The sequence below is a fragment of the Myxine glutinosa genome, chromosome 7 (genome assembly GCF_964187855.1).
Source record: "Myxine glutinosa chromosome 7, kmMyxGlut1.1, whole genome shotgun sequence".
Taxonomy (NCBI): Eukaryota; Metazoa; Chordata; class Myxini; order Myxiniformes; family Myxinidae; genus Myxine; species Myxine glutinosa.
Window position 1 is genome coordinate 107,632,009 of NC_136267.1, and position 20,807 is coordinate 107,652,815.

General features: G+C 43.4%; 1 protein-coding gene across 8 annotated transcripts in view; it reads left to right on the forward strand.

Annotated features, from left to right (window-relative positions):
• The first annotated feature begins 234 nt into the window (after nt 1-234).
• Nucleotides 235-20,807, forward strand: part of GPD2 (glycerol-3-phosphate dehydrogenase 2) — a 274,919-nt gene continuing 254,346 nt past the window's right edge. For 5 of the 8 annotated variants that reach the window (XM_068123093.2, XM_068123084.2, XM_068123092.2 and 2 more), the window contains exons 1-2: nt 235-369; nt 18,903-19,063. The gene's annotated coding sequence lies outside the window, so the exon portion shown is untranslated. The other 3 variants (XM_078782094.1, XM_068123086.2, XM_068123085.2) reach the window with 3 other exon arrangements.

A 20,807-nucleotide genomic window follows, 5' to 3' on the forward strand; every position in this document is an offset into this window, starting at 1 on the left:
CTGAAAGAGCAAATCGGAGACCACGTGGGCGAAATGAAAGACAACTGCATTCCAGAGACACGTGCGTTTACCGCGAGCCCTATTAATGTTCGGACAATCCGTTGGGTGAGAGAGCACGTGCTCCACGAGCCGGAGGCATCAGTCACGTGCTCCACGACCACGAGCCGGAGCTATCAGTCACGTGCTCCACGAAATGTTCCACCACGGGCACGGTGACGTCGTCGGTGTCCTCTTCTCCAATTTCCTCCGCGTGAACGCGGCGCACCCTCTGCGTCTCGACTTCGCCCCGGAATTTTCCCACCTCCCCTCACCCCGCCCAAGCAACTTCACGTCCAGCCTCGTCTCGTCCCGCGGTCCCGGCACAAGCAGGTGAGCCCCGTCCTGCACGCGGCGACGCCGCTCTCTTTCCCGCGACCGTGAGTACCTCCGCATAGCCGGCGGCCCGTCCCCGTGATGACAGACACACGTGCCCTTCGGCCCTTCCCCTTGGGTGGACCACTCGGCGGGAAACGCGGAACCGCCGCTTGTCGGCCGTGCCGGTGCGCGACCACACCTCATGTACCCGCGCTTTTTCCTCAGCAGACGTTGTCCTTGCGGCGGCACGGCCAGGTGACCTGCACAACGCCTCGTGTCACCTTCTCTTGGTAATAATCGCCTACTTTACTCGGCATCGGCATTAACACTGAAATCATAACGCCACAGCGACATTCATTATTTTGTAATATGGTTTAATTTCTTGTGGTAGATATATCGGTATAGGCCCGACAATTATCCTCGTCTTGTCGCGGAGTTTTAAGTTGTACTTACGTCAAAAACGTCGCTCTTTACCCATTATAGTATTACATTACAAAACAACATTCGTGTTTGATATTTACTGAAACCTGCTACGTACAAACACGAGAACGACACGACCGATAAATGCATTCCTCTTGGCAGTTGGCATCCGACACAACCTATATAACCATTGCCGGTTGCATCGCATAACATAGTCAACAAGGAGGGATCGTCTACATATTACGTCCGCGCCTGAAGAAGGTTGGAGGTAATCGATGAAGAGGAAGAAGCTGAGAGAGGAGGGGGTAGGAGTGGAACGAGGCAACCTGTCTATTTAACGTACGGACACCACTCTCCTACCAGTAACCAGCTTCTTTGTATGTACCATGTAAATCTATATATATAAAAGTGTGTGTGTGTGTGTGTGTGTGTGTGTGTGTGTGTGTGTGTGTGTGTGTGTGTGTGTGTGTGTGTGTGTGTGTGTGTGTGTGTGTGTGTAATGTTACCGATAGACTCCTAAACGGAGAGGCTTACGTGCTTGATATTTGGCATAGACATGGCCATTGAGCCTGGGACGAACATGGCCGAACTCAAAATATTTGACGATCCATATTTTTTATTCATATTTACTTCAGCACACGGAATCAACGGAATCAGAGCAGGTGGGCGCTGATTCGCTCAGAGCGATCACGTGATGACGCTATGGACGCTATGACGCTATGAAAAAAAAAATCGCTCGCTTTGCCAAGGGGCTCGCTCCCCCCCCGTTCCCCTCCCCTCCCCCTCCCCTCCCCCGCCCGGCAATGCCGGGTACTTCTGCTAGTACCAGCATAAAGCTGGTACACGACCTCCTCTCTTTAACCCTTCCCCACGCCCCCCACCCCCCCCTACTGTTCTTCTACTTGTGTACAACAATGTATACACCAGTACGAACTTGCACACAACACAATCCCTTTCCACCCCTCCCCCCTTGTATGTACAATGTATGCACATACGGGTTGGAATATGCCACCACCTCCCCCCTCCCCCTCCCCCCCTGTGACCACCATTGTAGTATTTTATTTTATTTCCGCAATTTAAATTTAAAGCAGCACCACCACAGACAGCATCCTCTGCATTTATTGTTCTTCTTCTTCTCACCTCTCACCAGCCTTGGTGGTGTGATGGTGAGAGCGTATGCTCTGGGAGATCTGGGTCTGAGATCTGAGTTAGTTAGGTGGTCTCTGGTCTGAGATCTGAGTTAGTTAGGTGGTCTCTGGTCTGAGATCTGAGTTAGTTAGGTGGTCTCTGGTCTGAGATCTGAGTCTGGGAGATCGGTGGTTAAAACCTCGGCCTAGTCAGACCAAAGACTTAAAAAATGGTACGTGCTGCTTCCTTGCTAGTCTTTCCGCATTTTAAAAGGATAGAGCTAAAAATGATTTCTAAAACGGGCAATCATAAGTTGGTAACACTCGCACAGCCTTTGATAGGCCGAATGGCTTCCTCTTGTGTTGAAGTTTCTTGTTTAAAGGGAACTCGTATTTACCCTGTGCTCACAAAGCAAAAAGTGGGGTTAAGCAATTGGGTCACTTTGTCTGTCTGTTTACAAACGTTAGTTATGATAGAGGAACAACTTAATTTTGATTGAATATTATAGTCAGGTTTACTATGTTAACAAATATAATTTCGTTCAAAATTTTGGGAGATTAGCAAACCTGTACATTTTTGGAATCATCAGAGCATGGAGAATCCGAAAATCAATGTTGGCATTTGCACAGACACCTGCATGGCCGCCATTTTGGATTTTCAACATGGCCGCCATAAAATACATATTTTGCGCTATCTCGGCTTCTAGTCAACCTAGAAATTTAATTAAATATGCCAATCCTATGTTTTCTGGGTCAAGGAATCCAATAAAGGCCTCAAAATAGTGCTCAGGATTAGGTAACAAATACAAAATAACAAAGGTAATTAAAAACCATTGTTTTGATATTTGTGATATAACTATATTACATAATACATGAAATTGCAAGTCCTTTGAAGTTATAGGTAGGGGTTTATAAAGCAAGAAAGCAGCCTTGTTAGTATCAGATTGAACTATAAGTCCTATACACAGGATCTACTAGGTCTATACCGTTCAGGAATATGCTTTTACAGATCTTCATCACTGTCCGGAGTGTCATTTTCACAAAGGTGTCTACGCAAATGCCAACATTAATTTTTGGATTCCTCATGCTCTGAATATTCCAAAAATGTATAGTTTTGCTAATCTCCAAAAAATTTGAACGAAAAAGCAGTGAACCTGACTTATATTTGAATACGAATCGGAAAATGATGGGAAGACAAGTTTGTAATTCAGCAGTACATTGACTCTGAATTTGTCCGGATCGCACGTGAGCGGAGAGGAGTGAGGTACTCTTTTTACTCTGTCTACCTGTCTGGCAGTCAAAATAAATGAAAATCATTCCAAATGAGAAACTTACTGTTTTTAGAGATGTCATAAAGGACAAAAATAACATACGCATGAATAACTAATGCAATGTGTTCAAATAGGGTGGTGTAAAAGACGCTGCATTAACGGCGGTAAACTTCCAAATATATATATATATATATTTTTTGACGACCTTTTAAAATCTTTATTTTATTTCAAGTTAATTATATGCTTGAACACTTTAGAACACAATTCACCTTTTTGACACTTTCAAAAACTTTCCGTTTAGTAGTACATGGGCAAACTATTACATTTTATGCAGGACCATGTACAGTGGTGGGCCCGACAGCACACATATAAGTCATGAGCAGAGGGAGGGCAGCCGTGGCATAAAGGGAGTGCCAGTCTGCGACGCCAAAGCAGGCCCAAAACGTGGTCGGCAAACCCGAGGAGAAGCATGCATCACAGAGCAAGGAGTTCAGCCAGGAGCCGATTCCATGGAAATCAGGACAGTTCCTGCCTAGCCAGCAGCCCAAGGAGGGCACGGGCATGATGCCAATCTTCCATCACAATCTCTGTGCAAAACCCTGCCGATCAAACCCATCATCAGATGCCTCCTCGCTACAATGGGAACGGCCCAAAAGCTCATGTACCAGGACATCACTGAGACCGCCACATTCACAAACAGGGGCACGCAGTTTGTGAGGATTCAACCGTTTTGGCAGGAGAGAGAGGATTCAACTCGCCGGCATCGAGACTATCCGAGGGTTGGGTCACTGCAGAGCCACATAGGCCTCAGAGGCATAATTTCAGCACCAAACCGCAAGATACAGGTGGCTCAGGGGGCCTGGATATTATGGATCCATTTTCAAGCATTCTTAAACCATAAAGCACGTTGTGCCTTGATCGTTTCCGACCACACACAGATCGACTGGCCACAATTGTGGCCATACCAAATATGGTCATTATATGGGCGTGTTCTAGCCACTATTTGTAAACAAATGAGTTTAAACTGACAACCTAAATAACGAATCATGACCTTTCTTACAATGTATAATACCCAGGGCAACTTATGAAAGCTTGCTTCTAATTGGTGGATAACAGTCGATGACAAAAAAAGCATTTTTGAGCTTCTAACCAGTACATCCAGCACTTCATGGGTTAAGAGCCCCAAAAATAATAGTATTTTCAACTGGAGTTTTCACCATATTTGACATTGAGGGCTGTATATACGGTCTTCCCTGTGTGATGTAGGCCGCACTCTCACCACACACTATAATCACAAGATACTGAATGTTATATCTCACACCAAAGCAATGCAAATCAAACATAATACTCTTTATTATAACGGTCCCCTTGTGTTTTATACTTCTCCCACTCCCCCCCCCCCATTCCCACGCCTCCTGCCCCCAAGCCCTCTCCCTCCCACACTTCTCCCTGCTCTCAAATGTTGTGGTTGTGTGCTTCCCCTTCTCTCCCCATCTTGTCTTCCGCTCCCTCTTTTTGTATATTTTGTTTGTCTGGTTGATTTGTTTGTGAAATAAATGTTAGCTCTTTCACGAGCCTCGATTCAGTATACAAAAAAAACCAAAAAAAACAACGTTATGGCGACACTTTATTTGATTTTTAAAACGTCACAAAGCTGTTTGTCTCTCTCGACAGCGAAAGCGATCCGTGTTTTCCTGGTACTTTCATCTACTCACCTGCTCTGTTGAAACAAACTACTTTGCTCGTGACGAGGCTCACTTGACAATCACGCTGCTACATTAGTCAGAAGGTGCTTCAGGGGCAGCATTAAAAATTAATCCAAGCACTCATTTTGAATACTGAGCATAATGTCACTTGGGTCACAAACCGTTAACCGAAAAGCTTGAGAAACACCCGATTGAATATTTTGCCGGCATTATATAAAGGCGCTCCCCACTTTTAACTTTTTTTGCAGATAAATAAGCGCGATTAATACAATTACTCTAGTAGCTCATGGTGGTTGAGTATGCACTTTATTGTACAGACCTAAACTCTTCAGGAATCCACTAATTGAAGGTCCAGGAACAATATTTGGTTGGTAACACATTTGCCACTGACGGCGAAATAGCTGAAATGGCCATACCCCTTTTTGGGCCACGCCCCCTTTTTTGCCGTGACTGTATCTACAGAACCGTTGGACCTAGGAGGTTGCCCGACCACTCAAAATTTGCGCAATGGCCACATTATGGGGGGTCAGTAATACATTTTCATATCCAAAAGTCAATGGTTTTTAAGATAATTGCCAAAAACCGATTTCAACATGTTACGAACTACAATTGTATGATACCACCAAGGCCACAACATTATATGACACTTATACCTTTTGCATCATCCTATTTTGGAATTTACTTATTTGGATTTCTACACTTTTCGCCTTTACTACAGCCACAAAACGTGACACATTTAATGTTCCTGTCTCTGCAAGTGCACGTTTTGGTACTCATACATGCTCTTGGGCATTTGCATGGAGGAGGCAGGTCATCGGGCCTGCACGATACTGGCAGTATCACTGGTGTTATGCCAACGTCCGTTGCTTCATACCCATACTGGAGTGGATCTGGTTTGGTGACGGCAGGAGTTGGGGCTTGCAACCACATCTTACACTGAAGAAATGCTCGCTTTATGTGTTCTCGTAGCGTTGATGAACAGCACACAAGCTGGTTGAAGTCCAGTTCTTTCTTGGAGTTGTGGTACTGCTCCCATCGATATTCATCGAAAGTGGAACAGTCGGTCTTCTTTAATCCAGACACAAGGAACTTTTCAGCATTGCTTGTTATTTGTGGTGACAGTTCTTCTACACCAAACCCTTCCAGTAGGGAGAGATCGATGGATGCTTTCAGGCCAGGCAGCTTTGGACCCACCTTGCTGGTACTGTCGCAACCGCTGAGAGCATGAATGGCTGGGAGACACGACACCAAACCGTTGTCCAGTTGATCAACCAACATGTGGACTGGTACAGTTTTCTTTGTTTTCCGGTTACCAAGCTTCACGTACAGCTTTTGTAGTTGCCAGGTTGTGTTGAAGTGGAAGATGAGGTTGACAAAGACATCTGTGTCAGGCGAGTCGACCAAGACTGATTGAACCCCGTGTTTCACAACACCATCATTAATATGGAACATGATTCTGTCGTCGGCTTCTTCTTGGTTGCTTGAGAGCTCTGCGATCTGTGTTTCAGTGCCAGCTAACAGTTTCCTGCATTCACCCCCATATACTCCTCCAAAGAATATTTCCTTGTCCGACTCGACATTCTGCAGCATCCACTTGAAGACATACTCCTGCAACCGAACTTTGTTCAACATTGAGCTCCAGAACATATCAAGATCGACAGGGAGTTTCTGATTGTCAGACCGAATGGTGATTGTGATTTGTTCTGAGGAACTTCGCTGTGCCCGTTCCATTTGCTTGATTGATGATTTTTGATAAACATCAAAAATAATGTCTATTCTTGTGGACACGGAGCCTGTAGCAAGAATCCTGTTGGAAAGACTCTCAGCCAATTCCCCGAATGTGTGAAGGCCCATCTTTTTCATCGGTAGTTTACGCACAAGTGCCATGAAGTCCACTATTGTCATCTGAGCGTCACTCTTTACATTCCTCGTCTCCTGTGGAAGGCGACTGACAAGTTCCCTGGCTAAGGAGGCTTTATCGGGCTTCTTCAATTTGATGCCATCTTTACATTCAGTGGTGAGGAACTGGGATGTGCTGGTCAATTCATACTTCAGGAGTTCTAGCATGCTGTACCCTCTTTCTCTAGCATAGTCAATGTACCTAACCGTTTCCGCTGCATCCTTTTTCGCCATCGATTTCTTCGCTGTGAACGGAGTAGAAGTACGTTTCACGAAAACAGTCTTGCGGTTGGTAGGGATTGTATCATGTAGGTGCTTCTCCTTATCCTGAAATCTGGTCTCAACAAACTCTTCATAACTCTTCTCACCAATTTCCAGGCATTCAAGTAATCCGTCGACAACCTCCTGGGGAATGTCAGCTCCAGTAGAGATGTTCTGAAGTCTGATTCCAGCGTCGAACGGATTGTTGATGGATTTTATGTAATCCAGAAGGGCCTTTGCACGAACATGGCCAATCTTCGTAGAACTTGGATTGAACTCATGGTGTAGGCTCAGCTCACTGTCATCTTTGTCTCCCAAGTTGCACCATTCCAGCAGCTGTGCCACATGAAGATCTTTCTCATGCTTTAGGAGATTCCATAAGGCTACTGCTTCTTTCTGTCTGGTCATCCCAATGATACCTCCAGCAACCTTGGCGGGTTTATTGTAACACTTCTCGAGTGCCATGTCAAATCCTACTGCACTGCCTTGTCGGGTAGTGTGGTACATCACCCATCCACCATCTGTAAAGCATCTGTAGATACCCGGGAACTTCCTTTGTAGGTCCAGGCAATCTTCAAGGAACAGCGTACCCCATCTGCTATAGTTTGTCCGGCCAAACCCGAAGAACAAAGGCATGCACCTCCGCACAGCTGAAACGAAAAGATGCCAATCGCCTTGCCGAATAGAGTGTGTAAGATCTCTCAGGATAGGATACAGCTCATCCAGAAACAAGCTCCAGTACCTCACATTCTCATTACAGGCCGTTTCTTTCCATTCGGTGAAATACTTCTTCAAGTCTGCATGTAAGATCTTGCTTTCTTCCCAAATCTCTCTGAACTCTGTATGGTCACTATCTAAAGCCTGCTGCATCTTAGTTTCCATGGTCTCTATTTGCTGGTCTAATTCACAACTAGTACTGTCCTGGTCAGGTTGAAACTTCTCAAACATAAGAACTGTCATCACCTCTGATACAAGACTCATTCCCTCCTTGCCTTTGCAATAGTGACCTCCAGTCATGACACTATTCTCTACAACGAGCTTGCCAAAGGCTGCAGGCTCAACGACAAAACACCCATGACCGGAATTTCTAGCCATGTCTAGACTCTAGTCTAGACTCTAGACTAAATTCTAGTCTAGACTCTAGCCTAGACTCTAGTCTTGACTCTAGTCTAGACTCTAGTCTAGTCTAGACTCTTCAGGAATCAAGTAATTGAACAATAGGAACAGGAACAGGAACAATTACGAATAATATTGTAGTTCGTAACATGTTGAAATCGGTTTTTGGCAATTATCTTAAAAACCATTGACTTTTGGATATGAAAATGTATTACTGACCCCCCATAATGTGGCCATTGCGCAAATTTTGAGTGGTCGGGCAACCTCCTAGGTCCAACGGTTCTGTAGATACAGTCACGGCAAAAAAGGGGGCGTGGCCCAAAAAGGGGTGTGGCCATTTCAGCTATTTCGCCGTCAGTGGCAAATGTGTTACCAACCAAATATTGTTCCTGGACCTTCAATTAGTGGATTCCTGAAGAGTTTAGGTCTGTACAATAAAGTGCATACTCAACCACCATGAGCTACTCTAGTAAATGGAAAATACCGTATTATGTGTCGTTCAGTGACGAAATAAAATCTCGATGTAATCCATTTTAAATTCAGCCTGTAACACAACAAGATATTAGAAAAAAGTCAAGGGGTGTGAATACTTTCTGAAGGCACTGTATCTGGAATAAGTAGCATTGTCCTCGCTTCGCTCGCCCTCGGTCGAATAAACCCACATACACTGTACACAACTCCATTCAATGTACAATGTGCGCTGAGTGGGTTCATCAAAATGTAGTGGTCTGAGAGGGTCATTAACAAGTGTGGCAGCTACATTCAAGTGTAAGGTGTGCACAGAGGGAGCTGCAGATGGAGGAAATGTTGAGTTGGTTCCTGGAGACGGCGTGAAGCTGGAAGGTGTGAAAACATTTTGCTACCTAGGAGACATGCTGAATGGCGAAGGAGGACCAGACTCGGCAACGGTTGCTAGAGTGAGATGTGCATGGAAGAAGTTTTGGGAACTGAGTCAGCATTAGTAAGGGCAGAAATTGGGAATTTGTTCAGTATGCTGGCGAAACCTCGCCTACCCTTCACGAAGGACACCATGCCGATGATATAGCTCACCTAGTTGTCATCGAAATACAGGTCATGGTATCCCTATGGTCCACCAACTAATGGTAGCATATGGATTCCTAGTCTTTACGTCCATCTGAAAAATGCCAAACTTTGTTTTTATGCAATATACCCCATGATAATTAAAATATTCTTTCGAACAGCAAACAGCTCAGTCGTGCAAAGAATGACAATTGACTGAGCGAACCAACATTATGCGCTGCACCCTATCATCTATTAGAGGTCAATCCACTGCCTTGGCTAATTACCGCCAGGAGTGCTATCTCCAACCAAACCTGAAAAGGATAAGTCAAGACACAGTTCTTTGTACCCAGGGCCGATGAGAGGGGAGGGTGAGGGGTACAGGAGGAGGTGGGGAGAGGGTGGGGGGGTTGGTGCCCTGAGGCCTGGGGTCCGTTGAGGGGGCCTGAGCTTCTCATGTTTTTTTTGTTTTTTTTTTTACAGTATAACAAAACCTCTCGTCAGCTCGTCCTCACTTCCTTATTGTTACATGATTGAAGAGCTATGGCCAGTGAAAGATCATGTTTTGCTTTGCTTGAAGTCCCACGTTCTTGCTGGGTTGATCTGGGGAGGTGAGGGAGCAAGGGAGTTTGGATCAAGTCTTTCGTGAACCGGCTGGTCATGCATGACATTGGACTAAGGTTAGCGAATGAGTTTGTAATTTGCCCAAGGTACCGGCAACTCTTCGCGAAGGACAACGTGGGATATTTTACATGTCCACCAACTAATGTCAGTGTTGGGACGCCCTGTTTACCGTCCATCGGAGGGACAGCGCACACATTGATGAACCACACAGTCTGTAAAACACCGGGAAGATGGTTTATAGCTGGGTCAGGATTCAAACCCAGAATAGAAAAGCAAAAGCAGCACCAAAAGCAACTACCGACACACAGACAGACACGGACTTCAACTTACATAATAGATTTGTTAATTGTACACGGCTTCTTTCCTATTTAATCTCCAGGCACTGTATGACGTCATTGCCGGTGTCTAAGGGGGGCTGGCGATGACGTGCACTGAAAGGGAGTACTCAGTTTTCACTCCGTTTGTTTTATTGTTTGTTTACGTGATATCTCAGCCATCCTTTGAGTTAGGAAGCTTAAAATGTGGCACAATGGTGTACAAGTGCTTTGGCAAAAATGGTATTTTCTATTTTTTGATGAATCAATTAATTGAATAATTATTAATTAATATTGATTTATTAAGTACTTATTTCTTTTCTTTCTCATCTGGACAATATCTCATGCACCTTTTGAGCCAGGAAGCTAATATTTGGACATGACATTGACCAAGTGATTTAGCTGTAAACTGTATTTTGAAGGAATGATTAATAAAATAATTAGTTAAATTTTCGATTCATTGATTAATTAATTTTCAAAAAGTTACAGATGTGGATAAAATGATGGTGGTTTCGGCATGCTATTCGCCAATTGATTAAATAATTAATTATTTTATGAATATTATTTATTTATTTTAATCACGCAATTATTGTGCACCATTATTATTTATTTATTTTAATCACGCAATTATTGTACACCATTATTGTACATCACGCAATTATTGTACAATTATTGTACAATTATTGTACATCTCTCCCTCCCAATTCCGTCTATGTGCTGCACCATGGCATCACCAGTCTCCTGCAATGTCACATGTTGGAGAATATATTATTACCCTTGCCTGAGGAGAGGGTATTGTATTTGAGTTTTTGTTTGTTTGTTTGTCTGTCTGTCTGACTGTTTGTCTGTTTGTCCGCACAGAATAAATATGATTTTCTCTGCAAACGTTGGTCCGATTGACAGGAAATTTTCACCATTGGTACAACTCCACCTGTATAAATTTTTTTATGATAATTATAACATCATAGGTCACGTGATTCGGCCGCCATCTTGGAGAAACCGAAAATATTTCCACCTCTATACCTCTGAAAGCGCTGCATAGAAAAAATTGAGACATGGCTCATTGTAAAGGACTCTCCATGGGGAATAAAATATGTTAATAATGAGGTCATAGGTGCCTCCATTATGACATAATTCGACAAGTACAAAACTTCATCCGATCAAGATGAAATTTCTTGAGCATAATCTAGGAATAAAATAGTTCAGAAAAAAAATAATGATGACGTTGTCGGTCACGTTGTTCGGCCGCCATATTTGTTTTCACACAAAAGCCTTCAAAACCATGAAAATACATCCTGGTGAGGGTTTGTAATCTCTGCTCTTTCCTGTTCATTTATTTGGCATGAGAGCAGTGTGCTTTGAATGTATTTGTATCTTAATTATTTATTTACTTTTCGACATATTGTGATCTGAAAAGGCTGCTGCTGTGATTTTGCTTTGTTTATGAGCTTGTTGCTGTTCTAATTTAAGATCTTCATTTAGGAAAGTTATTTTTAAAAGTTACAAAAGAGAGAAAAATTATGATTGGGGGGGGGGGGGGGGGGGGGTTCAGAATCTTGTTTCTCACAGTCTGGGAGTCCTTTAGGTGCTTTTTAGCAAACTCCAAGCGGGCTTTCATGTGTCTTTCACTGAGGAGAGGCTTCCGTCTGGCCACTCTGCCATAAAGAAAGAAGATTTCCTCTCTCTGTTCTTTTCACCCTATCTTTTGCTCAAGGTCATCTGCCAGCATCCTGGAAATCAGCTAACATTACCGCTTTACACAAAAAAGGTGCAAAAACAGATCCTTGCAACTACAGACCAATCAGCCTGCTCCCAATTATCAGCAAAGTCATGGAATCCATCATTGCTTCGGATATGAAATCTTTCCTCTTCTCCAATGGCTTGATCTCTGATCATCAATTTGGTTTCAGACCAGGTCACTCTACTCTGGACATGCTGCTTCTGCTTTCTCAACAATGGATGGAGGTCCTCAATGCCAAACAGGAAATCAGAGCTGTCTCCCTTGACATATCACGTGCCTTTGATACGGTCTGGCACCCAGCTCTGCTCACCAAACTCTCCTCCTATGGTATCCATGGAAATCTCCATGCATGGCTTGCGGACTTCCTCTCTGGTCGTAGTCAACGTGTGGCCCTGAATGGATTTCTCTCATCTCCCCTTCCTGTTCAGGCTGGAGTTCCCCAAGGAAGTGTGCTGGGCCCTGTGCTTTTTCTGGTCTTTATCAATGATCTCTCCGACTCTCTGGAAAATCCTCTCTATCTCTTTGCTGATGACTCCACTCTCTGCCGCTCCATTCCTCTTCCCTCAGATCGGCAGTCTGCAGCCTCCTCACTCTCTGAAGACCTGGACAAAATCACAGACTGGTCAAACAAGTGGAACATGTCTTTCAATCCTGACAAATCTCACTCTCTTACTATGTCTCTCCGAAAAGATCGACTGGACAACCCTCCCATCTACTTTCTCAACAATCCTCTCCAAGAAGTTCTGTCGCTCAAGCTTTTGGGTCTCACTATCTGCCATGATCTTTCTTGGGAAAACCACATTTCCAAGCTGGCCTCCAAAGCCAGTCGCCGACTGGGCATCCTCCGTCGTGCGAAGTCCTTCCTCGGCACACCTGAGCTCCTCACCACATACAAGGCTTTCATCCGCAGCTCAATGGAATACTGTTCTCCCCTATGGGCTGGTGCTCCTGCCTCACACCTGGCTCGGCTTCACGCTGTTGAATCCAAAGCTTTCAAAATCATTGGAATCTCCCGCGATGAAGCTATCTCTGAGGGCCTTTCACTCACTCACCGCAGGCAGGTAGGTGGTCTTTCTGTCTTCTACCGACTCCTCTCCGGCCTTGCTCCCCCAGCTCTCTCTGTGGTCTGTCCCCCAAATATTCCTACAGGTCGCACAAGATCTGCCAGCAACCCTCTGATGGTTAAACTGCCGAAATCTCGGCTCTCTGCTCACCTTCACTCTTTCATTCCTCTTTTCTCCCGCCTCTGGAACAAACTCCCACACTCCCTTCAATCCCTCTCCTCCCTCCAGGTCTTTAAAACAGCTGTTCACCACCATCTCTTATCTTCCCCCATCCAAAACCTTGATCTTTTCTACCCCCACTAATTCACCCCAGATCCACCTTGTTTGAAATTCCAACTTCTTTCCTGGAAATCCTGGCAGTGTCCAAATGTTTATACCTCTCCCACCCCCCCCCCCTTTCACATGCCTCCCCCCAAAGCCCTCTCCCTCCCACAGATCTCTCGATGTCTCCATGTCTCTCGGTCCCTGCTCTCAAATGTTGTGTTTGTGTCCTTCCCCCTCTCTCCCCATCTTGTCTACCGCTCCCGATGTTATTTGTTTTATGTGTCTGTTTGTCTTTCTGTGTGATTAATGTTCGCTCTTTCACGAGCCTCGATCTTGTATACAACAACAACAACAACAACAACAACAAAAAAACAACAAAAAAAAAGAGTGGCCAGACGGAAGCCAAACAGTTCAATCTTGGTTTCATCAGACCACAGAATCTTGTTTCTCACAGTCTGAGAGTCCTTTAGGTGCTTTTTTGCAAACTCCAAGCGGGCTTTTATCTGTCTTTCACTGAGGAGAGGCTTCCGTCTGGCCACTCTGCCATAAAGCCCAGATCGGTGGAATGTTGCAGTAATGGTTGTCCATCTGGAAGTTTCTCCCATCTCCAGACAGGATCTCTGGAGCTCAGCCAGAGTGACCATCGGGTTCTTGGTCACCTCTCTTACCAAGGCCCTTCTCCCCCGATTGCTCAGTTTGGCCGGACGGCCAGCTCTAGGAAGAGTCCTGGTTGTTCCAAACTTCTTCCATTTAAGAATTATGGAGGCCACTGTGCTCTTGGGAAACTTCAATGCAGCAGAGATTTTTTTTTGTAGGCTTACCCAAATCTGTGCCTCGACACAATCCTGTCTCTGAGCTCTGCAGGCAGTTCCTTCGACCTCATGGCTTGGTTTTTGCTCTGATATGCATTGTCAGCTGTGAGACCTTATATAGACAGGTGTGTGCCTTTCCAAATCATGTCTAATCAATTGAATTTACCACATGTGGATTCCAGTCAAGGTGTAGAAACATCTCAAAGATGATCAAGAGAAATGGGAGGCACTTGAGCTAAATTTCAAGTGTCATAGCAAAGCGTCGGAATACTTATGTCAATGTGATATTTCAGTTTTTTATATTTAATAAACTTGCAAAACGTTATAAAAGTCCGTTTTCTCTGTCATTGTGGGGTATTGAGTGTAGATTGATGGGGGGAAAAATGAATTTAAACGATTTCAGCATAAGGCTGCAACATAACAAAATGTGAAACAAGTACACATACATTCAAAGTACACCGCCCCCATGCCAAATAATTAAATATCCTACAGCGCAGCATTGCCGGGGCTCCTCCGGCGCCCGGCAATACCGCAGTGCAGCTCATTGAGGCTGCATTGGGAGGGAGAGGTGTACACTAATTGATTGATTAATTGTATAATTAAAATCAATAAAAGATTATCACAAAATATTTTCAAAATCAATTGGCTAATAGCATAACTAAACCACTAGTGCTTCATCCGAAGATGTATCTTTCAGAAATTTAATTAAATAAGTCATCAAAAAAAAATTAAAGAATTAATTAATTAATCAATAAATAATCGATGAATCAATAAATTAATTAATCGATTAAATGATTAATCAATAAATCAAAAATATCCTTGATAGCCACATCACTTGGTCACTGTCATGTCCAAATATTAGCTTCCCAGCTCAAAAGGTGCCTGAGATATTGGCCAAATGAGAGAAAATAAATAAATGATTAATAATGAAAATAAATAAATAATAATCATTAAAAAATTAAATTATTAATCAATTCGGGCACAGAACACATAAACCACCACCATTTCATCAGAATCTGTAACTTAAAAAAAAAAAAAAATTGTCATTAATCGAATAATTAAATAATTAATCGATTAATTGATTAATTAATAAATCAAAAATAGGCTTTGCAGCCAAATCACCTGGTCATTGGCATGTCCAAATATCAGCTTCCTAACTCAAAAGGTGCCTGAGGTAATGGTCAGAAGAGAAAGGAAATTTGATTAATTAAATAAGTACTTAATTAATCGCTAATAATTAAATAACTCCTCAATTAATTGATTATTCAAAAAACAAAAAATACTGTTTTTGACAAACGACTTGCTCACTACTGTGCCGAAATTACAGCTTCCTAGTTCAAAGGATGGCTGAGATATCACCCAGACAAACAAACAAGAAAACAAGAAAGAAAACAAACAAGAAAGAAAACAAACAAACAGAGTGAAAACTGAGTACTCCCTTTCAGCATGCGTCACTGCCGAGCCCCCTTCGGTGCCCAGCAATGACGATTTGCAATGCCTGGAGATGGCATAGGAAAGGAACGGTGTACAAAAAGTGAAGGGGTCAATACTTTCTGAATGCACTGTAGATTAAGTTGATTGTAAATATGTGAATATTCCGAGTGCGTGAGTGTATGGTAGGGGTAATGGGAATTGTTTGCTTGCCTGTAAATATGTGCAATTCTTTTAAATATATGTGTTAAACTAGTTTGGTCTCCTGACTCATCCTGTTTACATCATAGCAGTGGCATGTGGTGGCTGAGAGGATCTGATTGATCTTGAGATTGGTGCGTGGATAAGAACTCGGCCACGTGACTCAGTATGCTTGACCAAATATAAGATCTGTCACATGACTGCACATCGGCACGATACTCGCTCATATCGGGAATGTCACTCTATATGGTAACACGGCTCTGAACGTGGGATATGGCAGGAAGTTCCGGGGACAAGAGGATATCGTGGTCACTTAGCGACTCGCCAAAATCGGACCTGAGTTATCTGGACCGGTGGCGACCGTTAGAATATGACTTCCCATGGCCTCAGTTCTTTGTTTGTGAAGAAACTCAGCTGAAAACAATGCGTGCTGCTGTTACAGTGGATTAGACAAAAAGATATGCCCGTACCAGATGTTTTTGTTTCAGCTTTTGCTCAATGATCTCGTTGCCACCTTTTTTGATGAACTTTTTTGTTATATGCAAAATAATACAAACTGCTGGCAATATCCTTGATATGACACGACTGATTGGGAATGTACAATGAAACCATAGCTTCTTGAGAGTGTGTGGCTGCAGAGGACCTGCATCACTCTCCTCCACAATCTCTCCTTACCAGCAAATTCAACTTGGCCTTCCCGTGTACTGTCCTCAAGCAGAGCAGCTTTCCTTGCAGCAATACTCAAACATTTTTTTAATCAATGAAACGTTGGTAACATGTTGTATGATAACAGACGTCAGCCAACGGGCAGGTCCACAAATCCTGACGACAAGATATATGAAATAGCTTCAGTCAAACCGTGATCAGGGCTTCTCGATTCCAGCCACTAATTGTCACAATCACAAATTTTCTTCTCGTTGGCAATATGAAGTTATGTGAAACTATTCACCAATTCCAGATGTATCATATGTGGAATTAAGGGTTTGGATGCCTTATTTGCCTTTTCCCAGTGGTTCAAGCAAGGACACAGCCATATTTGTTTCGGAGGAATTTAACTCTAATTCTGATTGGCTGCTCTTCTGAGACTTCATATTTGGCGCCCTACCCTACCTTCATGGCGCCCTACCTTCATATTTGGTACGGGCATATAAGATATAGTGCCATAAATACTGCTTGATAAAATCTAATTGATGCAGAACTGTGAGGAGAACTTTTTATTTTGGGAAGACCACAAGCAAAGTTTATTATGACCACATGCCTACCATGTAGGATTGTAGGTCCAAGCATGTCGGAACAAAACTGAACGATGGACAGGCTCAGCTGATGGCCTAAATAGAGTAGGCACAGCTATGAAAAAAGTTGTCTTTGCAATTTAAAAATAAATGAATAATTAAATAAAATTTATTTCAAACCTAAATGAAAGAATCTTCAATGCACTTGCTGTGCCTTCAATTTTTCACTAGGCCAAGGTAATTTTGCGTGCCCAGCACATGAAGCATGGTAGTGGTATAAACTTGGGAATAAAAAACACTTTCACCTGGTCAAGGTTTGGAAAAGGGAATCATGTTGCTGCATATCTCCATTGACAGAATGTGATATTAAGGCCCGTAACAGACTTTGTCAAGACCAAAGATGACAAGTTTTTGGGATTCTTGGGTAAAATGCCAAGTGCATAGAAAAATGCCCCTTTATTATAAGGGTATGTGCCATGTGGCAAAGTAGAGAAACGTAGGGACATTCTATAGCTTATAGAAAATGTCGAACAATAGAAAAGAAGGGACGTTCAAAAAAAAATCTCGTGTGCATGCTGTACTACCCTTGTGGTCTTAGGAGGAACCAAGTAATGCTCTAGAAAAGTTCATATAAAGGGGAACCAATTTGATTCATACACCTGCATGAAGAAGTAAATGTATTTTATTTGCCAGATGTAGGGCGCCGCTTTTATTATGCAGCCCATGCAGAATTATTATGGATGAGTTAATTCCCCTATAATTGGGTTATTAGCCCCCGTTGGACTTGATCTGAAACTGGCGCTTATGGATTGCGTCTCGTCCGTTTGTCCTTCCATCTGTGCATCTGCAACGACATCTCAGATGTATCGACCAATTTTGTTCATACTTGGCAGAAAGACAATACATGATGGTATGCATATGCACGTTGTTTTGTTTCTCGATGCAATCAAAGATTGCCGAGTGGTGGCCATTTTAGTTGTACAAACGCCGTTGTTGAACACGTCCTTAATAATTTCTCGGACATGCATGGTCCAATTTTGTTCAAACTAGACACACGCACAGTACATGATGGCATACACTTGCGCCTCACTTTATTTTGTGATCTGATCAAAGATGGCTGACTTGTATATTGAACACGTCCTCGATCATTTCTCAGACATGGATTTACCGATCTTGTTCAAACTTGGCACACAGATAAAGAGTGATGGCTTACATATGTACGTCATTTTCTTTCAAAGATCAGATGCTAGATTTTTGGCAAGTGGCCATTTTGTTACTTAAACGTGTCCCCAACTATTTCTCGGACATGCATGGACCAATTTTGTTTAAACTTGGCACAAGGACAATACATGAGTATACATATGCAGAAGATTTTGTTTTGTAATCCGACCAAAGTTGGCCGACTGGCAGCCTTTAACTCAGTACAACAAAATTACTAAAACTCGGGGGCTATGACGTTTTATGTCTTTCTCCCTTTTTTAGTATGAATTGGAATACCCACTACCACTGGAAGGGGCACTTTGTCATACATGTTTACATAGAAGTGATTGGGGTCCTCCCACGCTCCCTCCACCATGAACCCAGGGACTATTATGTTCTTCAACACCTAAAACAATATCCGTGCAGACCCGAGTAAAACCACCTGGCTTCATTTCTTTCCGGTCAGTGGTTCAGGAGGGCATAGAAGTCAAAGACAAAAATAGACGCTTCTCAAACTCTAGTATGATTAACAATGTCAGGATGTGCCACAATGAAATTGTTCATAAACTTGGCTTTCATCGGATTATCATCAGATTGTTCTGCAAACGTCAACAAACCAATGATGTTAAAAAATAGGCCTCGCTCTGGTTGACCCAGGATGACCTCTAACAGAGAAAAGGCAGCTCTGATCAGACTTTTCAGACGTATTCTTTTTGCCACAAGCGCAGTGTTGTGGTATGAATAAAAACTCCCTCAGAGACTACCAATGAGAACTCTCTATAAGCAAATTTGTGCTTCAGGTTATCAAGCCAGAAGACCGATAATATGCCCTCTTCTCACCACAGAACACAAAGCAGCCCACTTGGCATGGTTCTCGGCATGTCATCACGGGAGTTTTACATTTTGGAGGAAGATCCATTGGTCTGAGAGCTGAGTTCTGCACGAAGACTATTGATAGAACTGGAGTTTGGCAGCAACCTAACAAAGCCTATACACCTTGATTCTGGTATGAAATTTTGGGCCCGGTTCTCATCGTTTCACAATATTAAGAAATTATTTTTCTCCCTCTTGTCTGTCTTGTTCCTGTTCTGGTGCAATGGCACACACAGTTGATATTTAGTCAAAGATAATCTTTAGGCACTCATTTTGCACTCACATTGTTAAAATTCAGGTGGGAATGAATGTTTATTTCTACACTCCCAACACCTGCATTAAATTATTATGCAAATTCACGTATAGTAATGTGTTGATTCTCCAAAATTAGTTAATTATCACATTTCATGCTTGCATTGGTGACCTCGGTTCGGTTGCATCTGAAAATGCTCATGTTTGTTCACCACTTCACAATCATATATATTTTTAACTCTCTGCATTATATAATCATACAATTGCGTGAAAAACACAAGCTGTCTCAGGTGAATGCCAGTGAATTTGATGTTTCCATTCACAAAGTGTTTTGTGACATATAGTAAGACCCCGGTTTCCGCCGTAGTCCGAGGCAAACTTAGTAACCCGGCAACATCAACGGCACATTCACCAGCATCCTTTATTTTTAATACATGGTCTAGGCTCGTGGAAGACCTAGGACACAGAACCGATCAGGACACACCGTGGAAGAGCTAGGGCACAGAACAGATCAGGACACACCGTGGAAGAGCGAGGACACAGAACAGATCAGGACATACCGTGGAAAAGCTAGGGCACAGAACAGATCAGGGCACACCCTGTAAGAACTACGACATAGAACAGATCAGGACACACCCTGGAAGAGCTAGGACACAGAACAGATCAGGACACACCTTGGAAGAGCTAGGGCACAGAAGAGATCAGGACACACTGGAAGACCTATGACACAGAACAGGACACACCGTGGAAGAGCTAGGACACAGAACAGATCAGGACACACCCTGGAAGATCGAGGACACAGAACAGATTAGGACACACCCTGGAAGAGCTAGGATACAGAACAGATCAGGACACACCTTGGAAGAGCTAGGACACAGAACGGATCAGGACACACTGTGGAAGACCTACGACACAGAACAGGACACACCGTGGAAGAGCTGGGACACAGAACAGATCAGGACACACCCTGGAAGATCTAGGACACAGAACAGATTAGGACACACCCTGGAAGAGCTAGGACACAGAACGGATCAGGACACACCCTGGAAGATCAGGACACAGAACAGATTAGGACACACCCTGGAAGAGCTATGACACAGAACAGATCAGGACACACCGTGGAAGAGCTAGGACACACTGGGGAAGAGATAGGGGACAAGATTGATACATAAACAAACTTTTGGGAGGAGTGGTGGCGATTTAAGGGGTGGAGAAAAGATCATGGCTTTGGATGGAGGATGACCTGAGATGCTAGTGAACAGCTGTCTCGAAGACCGGGAGGGAAGAATGACATTGAACAGTGTGTGGAAAAGAAAAACAACGAAACAAAAGGGAGGAGTTTTTTTTGTTTGTTTACTAAGTCGAGGCTCATGTAAGAGCTAATACATAAAACATGTAATAAAGAGAGCAGGAGACTAGAGGGAGAAAGGGAAGCACAGCAACAGTAGAGAACAGAGGCATCGGTAGATCTGAGGAAATGGGGGAAGAAAAGATCAAGGTTTTGGATGGGGGAAGATAAGAGATGGTGGTGAACAGCTGTTTTAAAGACCTGGAGGAAGGAGTGGGATTGAAGAGAGTTTGAGAGTTTGAGTTTGTTCCAGATGTGGGAGAAAAGAGGAATGAAA